Below are 16,999 nucleotides of genomic sequence, written 5' to 3' on the forward strand. Positions count from 1 at the left end.
AAATCACCGGTTCTTTTGTCTTTTTTAAGTAATCATTGGAATTTTCACTTGATTAAATAATTCGAAATAAGAAAAAGAATTTTGCTTTAATTTAATTATGCTTACTGTGCAGTAATTAATATCACTAAAAAAACAAGGTCCATTACTCCATTACTTGTTGCAAACCAGGATATTATAATAACCCTAACTCGCTACAAAAAGAAAATAATGAAATGAATGGAAGGAAGGAAACAAAACTCAATTGCTGAATGAAATAAACATGTCGTTTATTTTCTGTTGAAAATAAATGGTTTAGGTGGAACACTTGTTTAGTTCCGTCGTTGACGACTACGTGCGTGGAAAAAAGAGAAATAAAGTAGGGGAAAGAGAAAGGGCAGTCCAACATTCTGTACATTTATATCTGATCTACCTCTGCATTCCATGTTTAAAAAGGATGTGTCCTCTATAGTATTAGACCTGACGGAATGGTTAATTGTAGGTATTGACCGTTTCATACCCTCGAAAAAGTTTCAGCAAAAACCTAACAGCCAGCCATGGTTCTCTCCAGAATGTGCTGCTGCCATTGCGCACAGAAATCACTTTTTCCACTGTTTCCAACGTAATAGATGTATGGAAACTAAAGCCGCTTTCAGGACTGCCAGCAACCATTTTTTAGAAAGTAATAAAGAATGCAAGAGAGTTGTATGCTCAATCTGTTAAGTCCAAAGTAGCTGAGCAGTGGCTTGGTTCCCACCAGTTTTGGCAGATAGCAAACAGAATCCTGAACAGAAGCGTGTGCTCCATCCCAACTATTATCAATGGACCTGAGGTAATCTCGTCAGCATCAGACAAAGCCAAACTCTTTGTCAAGAACTTTGCAGCTAATTCTACCCTTTGTGATCAAGGCCGCCAACCCCCAATATTTCCTCCTGTATCAGAAAACACGCTATGTGATATACGTATATCTGTACGTGATGTTGCCAAGCTAATCAAAAACCTTGATTCCAGTAAAGCAACTGGCCCTGACGGTATTCCAATTATAGTACTCAAAAAACTTCAACCTGAACTAGCGCCCATACTTACAAAACTGTTTAAACGTTGTCTTAAGGAGAATAGTTTCCTATCTCCCTGGAAAATTTCATCAGTATGCCCTGTATTTAAGAATTCAGGTGATCGCTCATACCCCAGTCAGTACAGGCCAATAAGTCTCCTGTGCGTCATGAGTAAGTTGCTGGAATCTGTGTTAAATACAGAAGTAATCAACCATCTCAACAAAAATAACCTTCTTAGTGACACTCAATATGGTTTCCGTTCTGCTAGATCTACAGCAGATGTGCTTACAGTTATATCTCATAGGATTAGCAAATCTCTCGACGGAGGCAACCTTTCTAGGGCAATTGCTCTTGACATATCTAAGGCCTTTGATAGGGTATGGCATAAAGGTTTACTTCATAAGATCTCTAGCTATGGTATTGCTGGAAATGTCTTCTCAATTATTAAATCATTTCTTTCTGATAGGTTCATAAGAGTAGTAGTTGAGGGGCAAAAATCAGAAGCTCACAGTATTAATGCCGGTGTCCCTCAGGGATCCATCCTGGGCCCAACTCTTTTCCTGATCTACATTAATGATCTTCCAAATCACATCCTTACATCATTTGTAGACATTTATGCTGACGACACTACCATTTATGGTAGCACATCTAAGACAGTAAACGACCAGGTTCTCTCCAATTCTCTCTCCTCTGATCTTGAGCACGTAGTACAATGGGGTAAGGAGTGGCTGGTTACTTTTAATGCATCTAAAACCAAGCTTCTCTCTTTACATCATCAACATTCTGATCCATATCTGGCATCAATTGAAATGAATGGCTCTCGTCTTCAGAAGGCCTCAAGTTTTGACAAGCTTCTTGGCTTGACCATTACTTAAATGGAACACGTACATCAAATCTGTTGCCAAGGCCGCTGGAAAAATGGTGGGATCTTTCTATCGATCCAGTAGATATCTCACTGCTGATGCTATTCTCTATCTATATAAGAGCCAGGTATGGAATACTGTTGCCACATCTGGGCAGGAGCTGCTAGAAAGGACTTGGCCTGCCTTGATAAAGTTCAAAATAGACTTCGTAGCCTCGTAGGAGATGTCCTTTTCTCTTCCTTGCAACCTCTATCTCACAGAAGAGATGTTGCGAGTTTGTCTCTGATGTATCGTTATTTTCATGGAAAGTGTTCGACTGAGCTTCAATCTATGGTCCCCCCTCGCCAAACTTTCACAAGAAACACTCGTCTAGCTGTAAACACTATCAATAATTCCCCCCACTCTTTATCTGTGCCTAAACCTAAACGTAGATTCCATGAACAAAGCTTCTTTCTTAGAACTGCACGCCTGTGGAATTGTCTTCCGTTTTCCTGCTTTCCGGCTGACTACAATATGGTTGTGTTCAAGTCTAACGTAAATAAGTTCTTGATGAGCCGTTCTATATAAGTTATCAAATTTACCAAATTTTCATTACTAATGATTACTATATTGTCCAATTTCTACTGTACACTCTTTAACCCTTATCCTTGAGTGGCCTCTTGGCCTTGATAATGTGGTGATGCCTATGTAAAAAAAAAAAAAAACATGTAGAAAAAGAAAGAGAGAGGAGGTGGACCTCAGTAAAGCCGCATGTGCATGGTAGCAGTCGTCCACGTGGAAGTGTCTTCAGGCCACAAGCTGTGGACGCAAACTTATCTGGTTGACGAACCAAGGCAAAAGGGAAGAAAGAGGAAGTTGAATTTTGTTGTTGACTTTTATACCGGAGTCAGTGTTCTGACAGTGCATGTCTGGATTTCCTTTAAAGGGAAGTGACGTTGCCCATGTGTGCGTATGTGTGCGTACATGTGTACACGTTAGCGTGTGTGTGTATGCACGTGAATGTGAGTGTATGTACGTGAACGTGAATATATGTACGTGTGTATGTGTGCATGTGTGCATGCATACATGTGGGTGTGCGTATGTGAGGAAAAACATGTTCGAACAAGACTCCCCCTCCTGAGGAGAAAAAAATATACAAGAGAAATGTATTTCGTTTTTGTTTTTTTATATATATTTTTTATGTATATATATATATATATATATATATATTTTTTTTTTTTTAATAAGTTATGTATTGTTTGAAATGTTTTGACCAATGAACTTTTCGACCTGTTTTTGTTGTTGTCTGTGGTGTGTTGATTTTGTAATTTCTTTGTCCGTTTCTGAGTGTGTCTGTTCTTGTATTGGAGTAGGAGAAACGTGTAATTGTTCGTCTATGAATGCAGGTTTAAGTCTGTCTATTGCAATAGTGTCTTTTTTATCTCTTTTTAAAATGGTAAAGTACTTTTCACTTCTGTCGAGAACTAGATAAAGTCCAGAATAATTTGTACAGAGTGGGTTTTTTGACTGCTCGTTCCTGATAAAAACGTATTTACAGGTGTGAATATCGCTTGGAACGAAAATGTTTGTGTCTGGCTTTTTGGTTGGGGTGAATTTTAATTGTGACATTTTATGTTTTAAATTCGTTACAAAAGTTGTCGTTGGGTAAATGTCTGTATTATTTTTGCAGAATTGTCCCGGTAAAATCAGTGCTGAATTGAAAACTAATTCTGCAGGTGTACTCTGCAAATCTTCCTTCACAGTGTTGCGAATTGCTAGGAGAATGAGTGGCAAGTTGTCTGACCAGTCCGCTTTGTTTTCGTTCATAGCCAAGGATGCTTTTAATTATCTATGAAACCGTTCCACTATACCATTTCCACAAGGGTGGTAGGCAGTAGTTTTAATGTGCTTTGTTCCCAACAAATGGTTGAATTCAGTGAAAAGAGTTGATTGAAAATGTGAGCCCCTGTCCGTTGTGATTACGGAGGGCACTCCGAAAATCGCTATCCAATCTTGTAAAATCACTCTGGCTATTGTTGCAGCTGATATGTCTTTCACTGATATTGCTGTCGGCCATCTGCTGAATCTATCGGCTATAGTAAGGACGTGAGTGTGTCTTTTTGAAGTGGGCAAGGGTCCAACCAAGTCGATATGAACATGAGTAAACCTAGCATCTGGTACACTGAAAGTTTCTGAAAGTGATTTTGTGTGCCTGTGAACTTTGTTTTTTTGACAAGGAATGCAAGTTTTAGTCCAACTATGGATGTCCGTATTCATATTTGGCCAAACAAATGTTAGGGGTTTATGATCCGTATAAATGGAAAAATTTTCTGCCTTCAAGGAGATGTTTAAAGTTCTTAATTGCAAGGTAAATTGCAAGTAACTCTCTCAAGAAAGTGCCATATTTAGTCTACACTTTGTTTAACTTGGCAGAGAAGAATGAAATAGGGGTCATTTTGTTGTCAGAAATTTGGTGAATGACAGCTCCTACTGCTATTTCCGATGCATCCGTCATGAGTGTAAGTTCCGTTGTATCGCTATCTTGGATATATGTAAGTTTGGTGAAGTTTGCCAACGCAGTTTTCGATTGTTCGAAGGCCTGTAGTGCAGGTCCTTCCAAAACTAACTGTTGGTTTTTGGTTCCTTTTTTTAACAAATCCGTTACAGGTGCGAGTAACGCAGAACAGTTAGGCAAAAAGCGTCAGTAATAGTTAATTATGCCTACAAAACGACGTACTTGTCTGACAGATGTCGGTAGAGGGAAATTTGAAATGGCACTTACTTTTTCAGGCAAAGGGGAGATTTCATCCTTGTCAATTAAATGACCGAGAAATTGAACTTCCTGGTGGCCAAAAACACATTTATTGGTGTTTAGTTTCAGACCGAAATGTGACAGTCTTTCAAAAGTTTGTTCCAGGTGTAGCCGGTGTTCTTCGAGGTTTCTGCTGACGATTAAAACGTCGTCCACATATGCGAATATAAACGGCAGACCTCTGAAAACTTTGTCAATCAAACGTTGGAAAGTTTGACAGGCGTTTCTCAGCCCGAAAGGCATCCTTAGGAACTCGTAAAGGCCAAATGGTGTGGTTAGTGCAGTTTTATGAATGTCTTCTTCTGCGACTGGAATTTGAAAATATGCCTTTACAAGGTCCAGCTTGGAGAAAATTGTGGCAACTTGGAGTCCATTGGCAAAGTCATGGATATGGGGGATAGGATATCTATCCGGAACTGTTTTTGCATTTGAGTGTCTAAAATCTCCGCATGGGCGCCATGTGGTGTTGTCAGCTTTCTGCACCATGTGGAGTGGTGATGACCAAGCACTTTTTAAGGGCCGTATTATCCCCATGTGGAGTAGGTTTTGAAACTTGGATTTTGCCAATTTGTATTTATCCGGTTTCAAGCATCTGGGGGTTGAATAGACGTGCGGTCCTGAGGTCTTAATATAGTGCTTAGCACTATGCTTGATAGGGTCCGTGTTTTTAAACGGCTGGGAAAGTTGAGGAAATTTTGGAGTAACCGGTAGATGTGTAAATCTTTGGGTAGGGCAGCGCTGATTCCGGTGGTTAAAAATTTCGAGGTAGTTCCTCTCACCAAAATCTTTGTTTCATTGTCTGTCAATGTGTGATGAGTCATGTCGACAGGTTGAAATGGGCTAAAAAGTCTGCCCTCAAATGGTGAAATTCCAGAAAAAATTCCTTCGCAATTCCAGGTTTAAGTTTAAAGTTTTCTCGCCAAAAGTGGGTATTTTTGTATCATTGTTGGCTTGTAGGCTGAAAAATTGGGTCCCTGTTGAGTGGACATGCGGTGTCAGTATGACGCTTTTCTGCTCTGGTGTCTATTAAAAAGTTATATCCGTGGATTTTGTCACGGATATAGAACAGACAGCCTTTTTTTTGTGCTCCAGCTACAGTCGTCATTACTGGCTGGAAGGTTCGTTTCCCTGTGCTGGTTTTTTGAACGCGCAGGGTGTAGTGCATTTTCTCGTGTCGATGCCGAATCTCCTGTCGTAGAAGCAAACATCTTGTCTACCTCGTGACATGGACCGGTTCCTGCTTAAACTTCTTCACGTGTAACTTTGTTTCATGTCGTTGTAGTTTCTGGGATAATGTCAACGCGTTTGAAGTACGTCAGCTAGCTGCTTTGAAAGCTTTTCAACCATAGACTTTAATTTGGCTAATTTTCGTCACGGTTTTGGTCAGGTTGCTGAATGTTTAATGGCATGGTTTTGTTGTAGGAGAACGTCTGTTGAAGTTCCATTTTGTTTTTTTGTTGAAATTTTTATATTTCAATTTCTTTACTGCACTGAAGCAGGTCAGCTGTAACAAATCGTCGGGACTCGATGGTCTGCCATACGAACTGTATTTGAGGCTGTCACCCATGTTTCTGCTTCTTCTGATGGATGTCTTCAACCATTGGTTTGCTCAGGGATCCATCCCAGAGCAAGTCACTAAGGAAGTGATCACATTGCTGAGGAAAGGTGACAGGCATGGTGAGGAAGAGTCAGACGATTACGGGCCCATAACTCTGCTAAACACAGAGTTGAAAATTTTGGCCAAGGTCCTGTCGAATCGGCTGCAGGTTGTTATCGGCAAGTTGGTTGAACCGGAACAGAACTATGCTGTGAAGAAGAGATCGATTCAGAACAACTTGCACCTGATATGCACGATCCTAGAGGGAGGGATAGATGACGACACGGAAGCCGCGCTGATCAACTTAGATTAGTCCAAAGCTTTCGATAGGGTCAACCATCCTTTCTTGGCATCTGTCTTAGAGGCCGCCGGTTTTAAATCGGACTTCTGCAAGTGGATCTCCATGATGCATCGACAGGCCACAACCATTGTGCAAGTCAATGGAAAATGCTCGAAACCCTTTGTTATCTCTCGATCAGTTTGTCAGGGTTGTCCGCTGTCACCCCTGCTCTATTGTCCTGGCTTTGGAGCCCCTGCTCCACAAGCTGAGATGTAGGGAGGCAAATTCGGCCCTGCGCAGAATTGCAATACCCGGTGACTCAGCCGCCAAGGTATCCGCATTCGCCGATGATGTCACGGTCTTTGTGTCAAGCTTCAGTGACATCGAGATCGTGTCAGAGGCACTCGCTCGGTACAAAAGAATTACAGTGACCAAGATAAACCGCAACAAGTCAGTAGGACTGCGATTGGGCACCTGGAGTTGCAACGCCAACCTCCCGGCGGCCTTCAAGTGAATGGATGGCCGGTTCGGATTCTCAGCATGTGGTTCGGACCAGGTCTCCAGCTTGACAAAAATTGGTTGGAGGTATGGTAAAAGGTGGAGGCTGCAGTCAATTTGTGGCTTCCTAGGAAACTTTCCTTAAAGGGTAGAACTGAGGTGTGCGCCACTTACGTCTTTCCTCTCATCCTTTACCGCCTGGCTGTACTTCCCCTGCCTGCACAACACCTAACAGCTCTTGTCGAACTCTTGTCCTCGCTTCTTTGGGACAGAGGAAGACACTGGATGAATAGACAGGTCTGTATTCAACGTCCATGTGAGGGAGGCTTGGGAATGCCGGACTTGAAGTGTCATCGAGACGCTGAGAGGCTGGCCTTCCTGAGCCACTATATGCAAGATGACCAACCGTGGCACCCTGTGGTTACTGCCGCCTTCCCCGACCTCATTCCCGACCCTTCTATCGAGAGCCATCGCAGGCCGCGAGGAGAATCTGCCTACATGAAAGAGTGCCGCACCGCGCTAAAACGACTACCAATGTCCAGTGACCTTGTGACTGCTACCCGTAGGGAACTCCACAGGGATCTAGTGAAGGGGGCCGCCGACGACCCACTATGCGTGCGTTTGGGTTGGCAGCAGATTGAGATCCACTCCACGTGGAGCTGGACGCCAGGTTCTAGTCATCTGAACAATTCGGAGTTCTCTCTGACCTGGCGATTGGCCCAAAATGCACTTCCACTCAACAACATACAATGCAGTTCAGGGTTTTTGGAGTCGCTTGATTGTCCCTGCTGTGGGGCAATGGCCGTAAAAACGAATGATCACACTTTCTTCAATTGCCGCAAACTCCGCCGGTACTGGTCGTATGTCAATGAAGTGATGGCTTGCATCGATCCTGAGCATCCTCACCCAATTACCGTATCCAATGTCGTAGACAACATGAGGCCACTGTGGGACCAGGAAAGACAAATGGTCTACGTTACAATCCTGGCCGTTGCGAGAATGGTGATTTGGACATCGCGTCTGCAAGGTTGCCAGGGAGTGGGGGTGTTGTCTTTTTCTGATCAGGATCTGATTGCTTTCTTTAAACACCAACTATGGGTGAAGATCAAATGTGATAGGAGAAGGCTGCATCGTGCGTCATTTGACAGAAGATGGATACATGTAGTCTGTGTGTACGAAGAGGAGCCAAATTTGAATACGTGTTCCCCGCCTAGGTGTGGAATGCACAGTTCCGTAAAGTAAAATTAAAAAAGTAGCCTCTCAGCTAGCTGAGTGTGTGTTCCATCCCTCCCCAATTAGGAAGCTTCCAAGATACCCACCCCCACCTACTTGCAATTTTTGTTTTCACCCCCTTCTCTAAATTTCACCCATCTTGGAGAGAAAGAAATACAAACTAACCCCCATCCTTTACCCACAAAATTTTCTTTTCTCCATTCACCCGCATCTAGATGGCATCCCCACTTAGAGACTGACCCGCAGAAGCTAGGTTCCTTTTACAAACCTAGTGGAATGGGCAGTCTATCAACTAGACGGGGTTGGGAGGGTCCTACTAATCACCCCCCCCCCTCAGCTCTCGACACAAATGAATTATTGTACTATTTTTATTGTTATCTTTTTTTGTTTTTACACGTCAATAAAAAATGTTTTAAAAATTGGGAGTTAAGTAGGACTTCCCCCAGTATGAAAGGGTGAATGCGGTATTATGGTGAAAGATACTAGCTGGGAGAAACTTTTGATTTTGTTTAGTTCTGGAGTGACAAGGATGACCAATGACGCCCACAATCTCCCCTTTTGAGTTGGCCATGTGCCTAAGTTTTTTGTTCATTGTTGATTTTCAATGTAATTTTAACATGAATAAAGGATTTAATATCTCAAAGTGTAGTATCTGTTCCGGCAGATACTGAAAGCAAAGACCATATGTGGGGGCAATCCCACATATAAGATCTTGGTCAATGTACAGCAACCCTTCATACCAATTGTCACTATCCAGCTCCCCTACTCCCCGGGGAGTTGATTTCCATTTCCCTTTCACTTCTCACATTAAAAATCGCCCTTGTGCCTAATTTGCTCGGTGGGGGAGCAAATAAATAACCTTTCCTTGGCCTTTTGGCCAAGATCAAAGTGTAGTATTTGTTCTTACTACATGCTGTACTTATGTTTGTAACTTTTCCTTGGCCACATGGCTAAGATCAAAGTGTAGTATGTGTTCTTAACAGATGCTGCACTTATATTTGTAACTTTTTCTTGGCAATGGGAGGGGAAACCCTTCAATACTAAGGCATTTTTAGTCGCATGAAAGTCACTACATCGGTCGGTCTGTAACACATTTACATTTTATTTCTTTTTTTTTAAGCAAGGGGTATGTTGTAACATTTTTGTCCCCCGATTTATCAGAGAGGGACCTATGTTTTCAATGAGTCCGTCTGTCCGTTAGTCCGGATGATTGACGGATAACCGTCCATTAGTTTTACTGAAATTTTGTCACAAATTGTATTTTAATATATAAATGTGCATAGTAAAAAAGATTTTTTTTTTTTTTTTTTTTTTTTGCGAAAAATCCTGTTTTGCCTGCAGGGGCTCAAAAAGGGTCAAAAATGGTAAAAAAAATGACACTTTTTGTCCCATAACATTTGATCCATCCATTAGATTTTTCTGAAACTTGCCCAAAATGTGGAGGGCATTGTTCTTAATATAAATTCAGTATGGATGACCTTGGCAAAAGTCTGGTTTGCGTCCCCCGGGGATTTTTTGTGCTGAAAAGCCATTTCTTCTGGCGCGTTTTTCATATTTCTCAACAAAAACTTGATATGTTTATATAGTGGTTTCCCATGTTACTGAATGTAAATATACATGTGTTAAGGTGTGAAACTGCACTGTTTGTTCATTGTCACTGGTATTCGGCATTCAAATTGGCTCATAACGGGTCAAAAATGTACCAAAATTGAAAAAAATGACACTTTTTGCCCCATAAATTTTGACCTATCCATTACATTTTTCTGAAACTTGTCCAAAATGCGCAGGACATTGTTCTTAATATAAATTCAGTATGGGTGATCCTAGCCAAATTCTGCTTTGCGTCTCCCGGGGACTTTTAGTGTTAAAAATGCTCTTTTTTTCATATTTCTCAATAAAAAACATGTATATCTATATAGTGCTCTCCCATTGTGCTGAATTCAAATATACATGTGTTATGGTGTAAAACTGCATAGTTTGTCCATTGTCACTAGTATTCAGCATTCCAAGGGGCTCATAAGGGGTCAAAAATAAATTACCTATCCATTAGACTTTTCTGAAACTTGTCCAAAACATAACTTTTCCTTGGCCACATGGCTAAGATCAAAGTGTAGTATCTGTTCTTAACCGATGCTGCACTTGTTTGTAACTAATAAGTAAATGTGTTACCGACCGACGGACGGAGAATAGTTTTTTTTTAAATGCATACCACAGAATAGTTTTTTTAGTCGTGTGCAAGCAACTCTATAAGTCACTCAGTCGGTCAGTCCACAACTTTTTATTTCTTTTTATGTTTATTATACCACTATTTATTGGTTTTCGGGGTTCCTGAATAAATAATGTTTCAAATTCCCTAAATCAAATAATTTTTGTGATATATAATGGGGGATCAATTTTCTGTATTAATTTAATGTAATATGATCACCCACTTTACAAATAGTCAGTCTCAAACCCATCCAAGTCATTCTCCAGATTATTCAAGTTGTTTTTGAAGGATTCCAGTTATTTTTTAAGCATTCAAGTCATTCTTAAGGCCATTCAATTCATCCTTAAGTTCATTAAAGTCATTCTAAGTTATTTACTTTTTATTTATTTAAGTCATTTCAGCCCATTTTTTGGTCATTTTAGTTTATCTTTAAGAATTTCATGTCAATCCTACATTCACGCATTCATTCATTACACGAGAGCATGCGACTAATGGCTATCGACCTTGTTTTTATAAGTTTTTATGAATAAACATTAATAAGCACATAAAAATTTAACCCAGGAGATTAATTCACTTGAACAGAAAGCTCAAACCACCATGTTTTTTTTTTTGTTTTTTTAAGTTTTCATTGGTAAGCAAGATTTCTTTCACCCAATCTGTATATGGCTAGGGTTTTCCTTGTCCAATCAGAATTTGGCTAGGGTTTTCCTAACCAGCAACACCAATTTTTTTTTCTTGTTCAAATATTCCAGTGACTTAGCATCATCATCATCATCATCATCATCATCATATTATTATTATCATCATCATATTATTATTATTATTATTATTATTATGATGATGATGATGATGATGATGATGATGATGATGATGATGATGATGATGCTGCTGCATAAAATCCAATTTAATCCAAGAAATAACAGGCTTCATAGGCATAAGAGTATGGCACTAGCATTAGATGTTCAGGGTTGTAACTGATTTGAACACAAATGACTGACCAATCATTTGTCGAATTTGACTGACAAAAGCTAAAAAAGACAAATATCCAAACTCAATTTTCATTTTTACTTCAATAATTTATTTTTCATTTTTATTCAAACAGTTTAGGTTAAGGCAATCATGTAATATAATGAACAACCAAAATATTAAAAAATAAACAAAATAAACAACCAACAATGCTACCAAACATATTAGAATTTAATTTTCTATCGACGTATATAGTTTAAAAGTTCTGAAACTCTTTTCAAGTTTTGTTATTTCGTTATTTCTACTTTACCGAAGACAGATTAATCAAAGGTGATGGGTTGGATGGTTGTTTTTTTTTTGTTTTTTTTTTGTTTATTTATTTATTTATTTACTTATTTTTATTTTTTATTTTTTTGGAAAGGCACTTATTTCAGGTTTAAAAGACAGTGAAATAAAAAAAAAATAATGCAAAATGTCCGAAGGTAGTTGCCATTTTTGATTTACAAGTGTTTGGCTAATTAAAAGTGATGATAACATATTTAGAAATAACGATTTTTCTAATAAATTTTTACACATTACAATTATACAGGTCGGTAGAAAATTAAATTTTCTGGCATTTGATAAAAGTTATATGTTGGATATTTTGTTTGCTTTCGATTTCTCGGCAGTAAATTATATTGCTACTTACTACTTATTACTGCTAGAAAGATTTTTTTAAAGAAATAAATTTTACTGTTTTATATTTATGTATTTATATATATATATATATATATATATATATGTATATTTATATTTACAAGCAGAACAATTTAACAGTGTCAATTGTTTGATATTGTTTAATTTAAATATCCACAAGTATTTTGTGGTTTTGTTTAAATAAGAGTGATAGTAGTAGTTGAAGGACTCTGCTCTTAAAAATGATCTAAAAGAATAAACATTCTATATAAAATAAGAGCATGATTATTTCTTTTAAAAAAAAAAAATCTAAATATGTTAAGCAGGGCATTTTATTTCAAAAATACTTAAATTTTCAAAGAGATAATTTACATTTAAAAAGTTTATAATGTTTATATTGCAAATTAGTAAATAATGCTTTTAATGGCCAAAAGAAGAAAAAAACTCATAAAATATAAAATTCATTACAACTTTTAAAATGCATGAAAAAGCAAAACCTTATAAATTTATTATAACATTGTTTTTTACAAAGGAGTCACCACATCTATGTCAAAAGATCATAACTCTTTTCATAATAAACTTTATTAATCGAAATAAGAACCATTAGAATCAACATGCTTTTGCCAACAAGAAACAAGTTTATTTAGCATAGAAATCCAGTTAATACTTGGAGCTTCAGATTGCTGTCCATCGACAGCTATTTGTATAAAACTATTGGAGACAAAAGATTCAATGGCTGAGAAGACATTTCCAGATATTATTTATAATATTTTTTAAGAATAAAAATTGAAAACATTATTTATCTGTTAACTAATTTTATAAAAAAAAAACTAGCCGCATTGCTGTGGCTCAGTTTGCATAAATTAAAACCCACCACCACAAAAAAAAAAATGACAAAATCCGTTTTTTTAAGAAGGAATTAGTGTGGCAAACTGTTTTTTTTTTAGAAAAATATCTGTAAGTTAATAAATAAAGAAAATAGTTTATGTATTAATTTATTTGCGGATTGTTATCCTCATAGCCTATAGTTGTTGTTTCACAACAATCTGTGAATGCGTATGTAAAGGCGGAATGAAAAGTAGGTAGATTAATTTTTTTTTTTGCTTTCATGATAGCAATTTATTGCAGCAAGCTGCATGGTAAAACGAACACACAGACACAGGAACATGCAAGAGAAATAATTATCAGATGGAGAGAAGAGAGAGTGGGAGAGAAAGTGAGAGAGAGAGGAGAATTGGGAAGAATATATACAGAGAAAGAGAGGGAGATAGAGAGAGAGACAGAGAAAGAGGAGATAAAACTGTTGTAGATAATGTTGACACTGTAAAATGTTTTTCTTATTTCAGCAGAAAAAGATATGTAAAAAGCGAGCGAGCAAGCAGGAGAGAGAGAAAATAAAAACTGCTGTAGATAGTGTTGACGCTGTAAAATGTTTTTTTTTTTATTTTGCATAAAAAGAAATGTAAAAATTGAGAGAGAGAGAGAGAGAGAGAGAGAGAGAAAGAGAGCGAAAATAAAAACTGTTGTAGGTAGTGTGGACGCCGTAAAATATTTTTTATTTTGACAGAAAAAGAAATGTAAAAAGCGAGCGAGTGTGAGAGAAAGAGGGGAATAAAAACTGGTATAGATAACATTGACGCTATAGAAAGTGTTCTTTTTATTTCGGCAGCAAAAGAAATGTAAAAAGTGAGCGAGAGAGAGAGTTGGGAAGAATATATACAGAGAGAGAGAGAGAGAGAGAGAGAGAGAGAGAGAGAGAAATAGTTGGGAAGAATATATACAGAGAAAGAGAGAGTGAGAGAGAGAAAGGGAGGGAGAGAGAGGAAATAAAAACTGTTGTAGATAATGTTGACACCGTGAAATGTTTGTAGTTTTTTCTTCGCCATAAAAAAACATTACACCACAAACAATATCTACACCAGTTTTTATTTCCTTTCTCTCTCTTGCTCGCTTGCTCTCTCTCTATTTCTCTCTATCTTGCTTACTTTTTACATTTCTTTTTATGCCGAAAGAAAAAACTATATCACAGTGAACAATATCTACACCAGTTGTTATTTCTCTCTCTCTCTCTCTCTCTCTCTCTCTCTCTTTCTCTCTCTCATAGTCGAAAATCTATGCGGACAAGAATAATCTAGCTAATCGCAGGAAACTATGTAAGTAATTTAAATCGCCCACATAAAACGTAAATGTAAAAAAAAAGTATAAAAATGATTTAAAAAAAAACGCCTCGTTATAAAACAAAGAAGAAGAAAACAAAAAGTAGCATCGTGTAAGGTTCGCTAAGCCGCTCTGAAATCGAAAAATGAACACTGGTATCCATACCTATTCTTTTTTTCAGGGTTTGTTTTTTGGGGAGGGGGATAGTGGCGCGTTGTTAATGTGTGCATAGATAAGGTAATCAGTATTTAATTTTCTGTTTATGAGCTGTGATTATGTTTGTATTTGGTTTATTTTTTTAAAACGATTGTTTCTTGTAGAGAGTGACGCCATATTTGAAAAGTTCTGGAGCGTTCGTTTATGTATTAAAAGGTAGACTACAGAACAATCGAATTGTCAGCTGTAAGCTAATGAGAATGGGCGGAATTTGAGAAGGAAGAATTCATTATTTTGGAATTGGGAAATCTATGAGTTTATGTTCCAGTTATTCAAGCACAATATCTGCAGAATGTGTGTATTTCCTCCCGCTTTGGCTGGGGGCAGTAGGAGGACTTAATATTTTGGGGTAAAAATAGGAACAACTTCCTCTAAAGATGCTGCGATTGTAATGGTGTTGATCCTAGGATGAAATTTAGGATTGTATTTTAACAACTAAATGTGTCTAAAATATCGTTCTAAAGTTAGTCTAAACATAATAAATTTGTATGTGGCATCTGTTGTTGCAAACCTACGGTACTTTATCCGAGGGGGAATTTCTGCAATCAAAATATTATATATTGAGATTAATTCACCAATTACCAAATATTGAAAATAGAAAATATAAGATATATAAGCATGTAGATAAAAACTAATAAAACATTACAAAATATAGGATATTTAAAATCAACAGTGGGAAAAGGTCAAAAGTCAATCAGATAAAAAAGGGCGCATAAAGTTTTTTTTTTAAATTATAATAATTTCCTAAAAGCATTCTATCTTTAATCATATGTTTATAAAGAAATTCTTTTACTATTTTAAGGTGTATATGTTTTGACAATCATTTATAACAAATGTTAACAAACATTAGTGTTTTACAGATTTTTACAGTTCTTTCAAATTGTCATTATCAACTCAATAAAAACAATTCTCTGATATGAGAAATATGAATTAATCGTCAAATATGCATACTTTAATCAGATAGTTTGAAAAGAGCCACACAAAAACTACTTTGAGTTAATATGTACTAGCGGGGCTACCCGGCGTTGCTCTGGACGATATAAACAATGAGAAAATTGAATTTGATTTCGAATATATTTGTTATTCTTAGGAGAGAGGAATTTTTAATGTTTATTTATCATTTGCTATTTCGAGCAAAAGAATATTTTACCTACCTATGACGATTATTAGACGTATGAAATAATTGTATCTTACCTAGGGTAGATAATTTACAGCATGTATATGAAATAATTTTACCTTTGCAAGGACGGTGAATATAAAACACATATTTAAAATAATTTTACCTACACTAAGACGGGTAATTTAAATACATATATGAAACAATTTCGCATACTTTTTGACTCCCAAACGGACATTACTCCCTCCAACCTAACCCCCAAAAGAGAACTTAAAATTAACTCAACCCTCAAAAGAGAACTTAAAATTAACATAATCATGCTTCTTTCTACCCACCTCTCCAACCGCCCGGATGATAACATAAAATATTTTTTTAAATATAGATCACCCCCTATAGAAACTGGCCTAGTAAACTTTCATAGTAAACCAATAATATATATGTATTAATTTAATTTTGAGATCATAAACTGTTTAAGCCATATCCGGAATCGACTTCACAAATAAAGTAATTTTGAGATAGAAAAGCCTTTAAACCATTTCTGGTACAAACTTTATATCCTACCACTTTCATTTAATCCAGAGTGATGCTAATTATTCTGCTAGTATAAATTTGCTCCTATCTCATTCAATACGGGGCAACACTAGGAATTCTGCTAATAGATATTTCTATCAATATCCTTCAATCCCAGGTGACGCCGAGGATATTGCTAGTATATTTTCTCACCTATCTCATTCAATCTTGAGCAATTCCGGGTATTCTGCTAGTGTATATGTGCAGCCATTTTATACAATCCCGAACGATGTCATGTATTTGGTCTATTCTGTATTTGTACCTATCTTATTCAATCACAGGCGATGCCAGGTATTCTGTTAGTATTTACTTGCACCTGCCTTATAAAATCTTGGGCGATGCCTGGTATTCTGCTTCTATATATTTCCACCTATCTCATTCAATCCAGAGCGATGCAGGGTATTCTGCTAATATATATTTCCATGTATCTCATTCAATCCCAAGCGATGCCGGGTATTTTGCTAGTATATATTTTTAGCTACATTATTCAATCCAGGACAACGCTGGGTATTCTGCTAGTATATATCTCCATCAATCTCCTTAAATCCTGGGTGACGCAAGGAATTCTGCTTTTATATATTTCAATCAATCTCATTCAATCCCAGACAATGCCAGGTATTCTGCTAGTATATATTTGCATCTATCTCATTCAATCCTGGGTTACTCCGGGTATTCTGCTAGTATATATTTGGGCCTATTTCGTTGAATCCTATAATTCTTGGATACGTTACTAATTTTGACAATCATTTTTCATGATTTAACCCCGCTCTTACTAAAATAAAAACTTTCATAAATGTCT

General features: G+C 37.3%; 1 protein-coding gene and 1 pseudogene across 5 annotated transcripts in view; both read left to right on the plus strand.

Moving 5' to 3' along the window:
* Nucleotides 1-16,999, plus strand: part of LOC145284714 (synaptotagmin-16-like) — a 408,213-nt gene that overhangs the window by 220,991 nt on the left and 170,223 nt on the right. The window lies entirely within an intron of this gene.
* Nucleotides 9,151-9,388, plus strand: LOC145285299 (U2 spliceosomal RNA; annotated as a pseudogene).

Source organism: Euprymna scolopes, chromosome 9, assembly GCF_053919585.1.
Source record: "Euprymna scolopes isolate OS-2025 chromosome 9, ASM5391958v1, whole genome shotgun sequence".
Taxonomy (NCBI): domain Eukaryota; kingdom Metazoa; phylum Mollusca; class Cephalopoda; order Sepiida; family Sepiolidae; genus Euprymna; species Euprymna scolopes.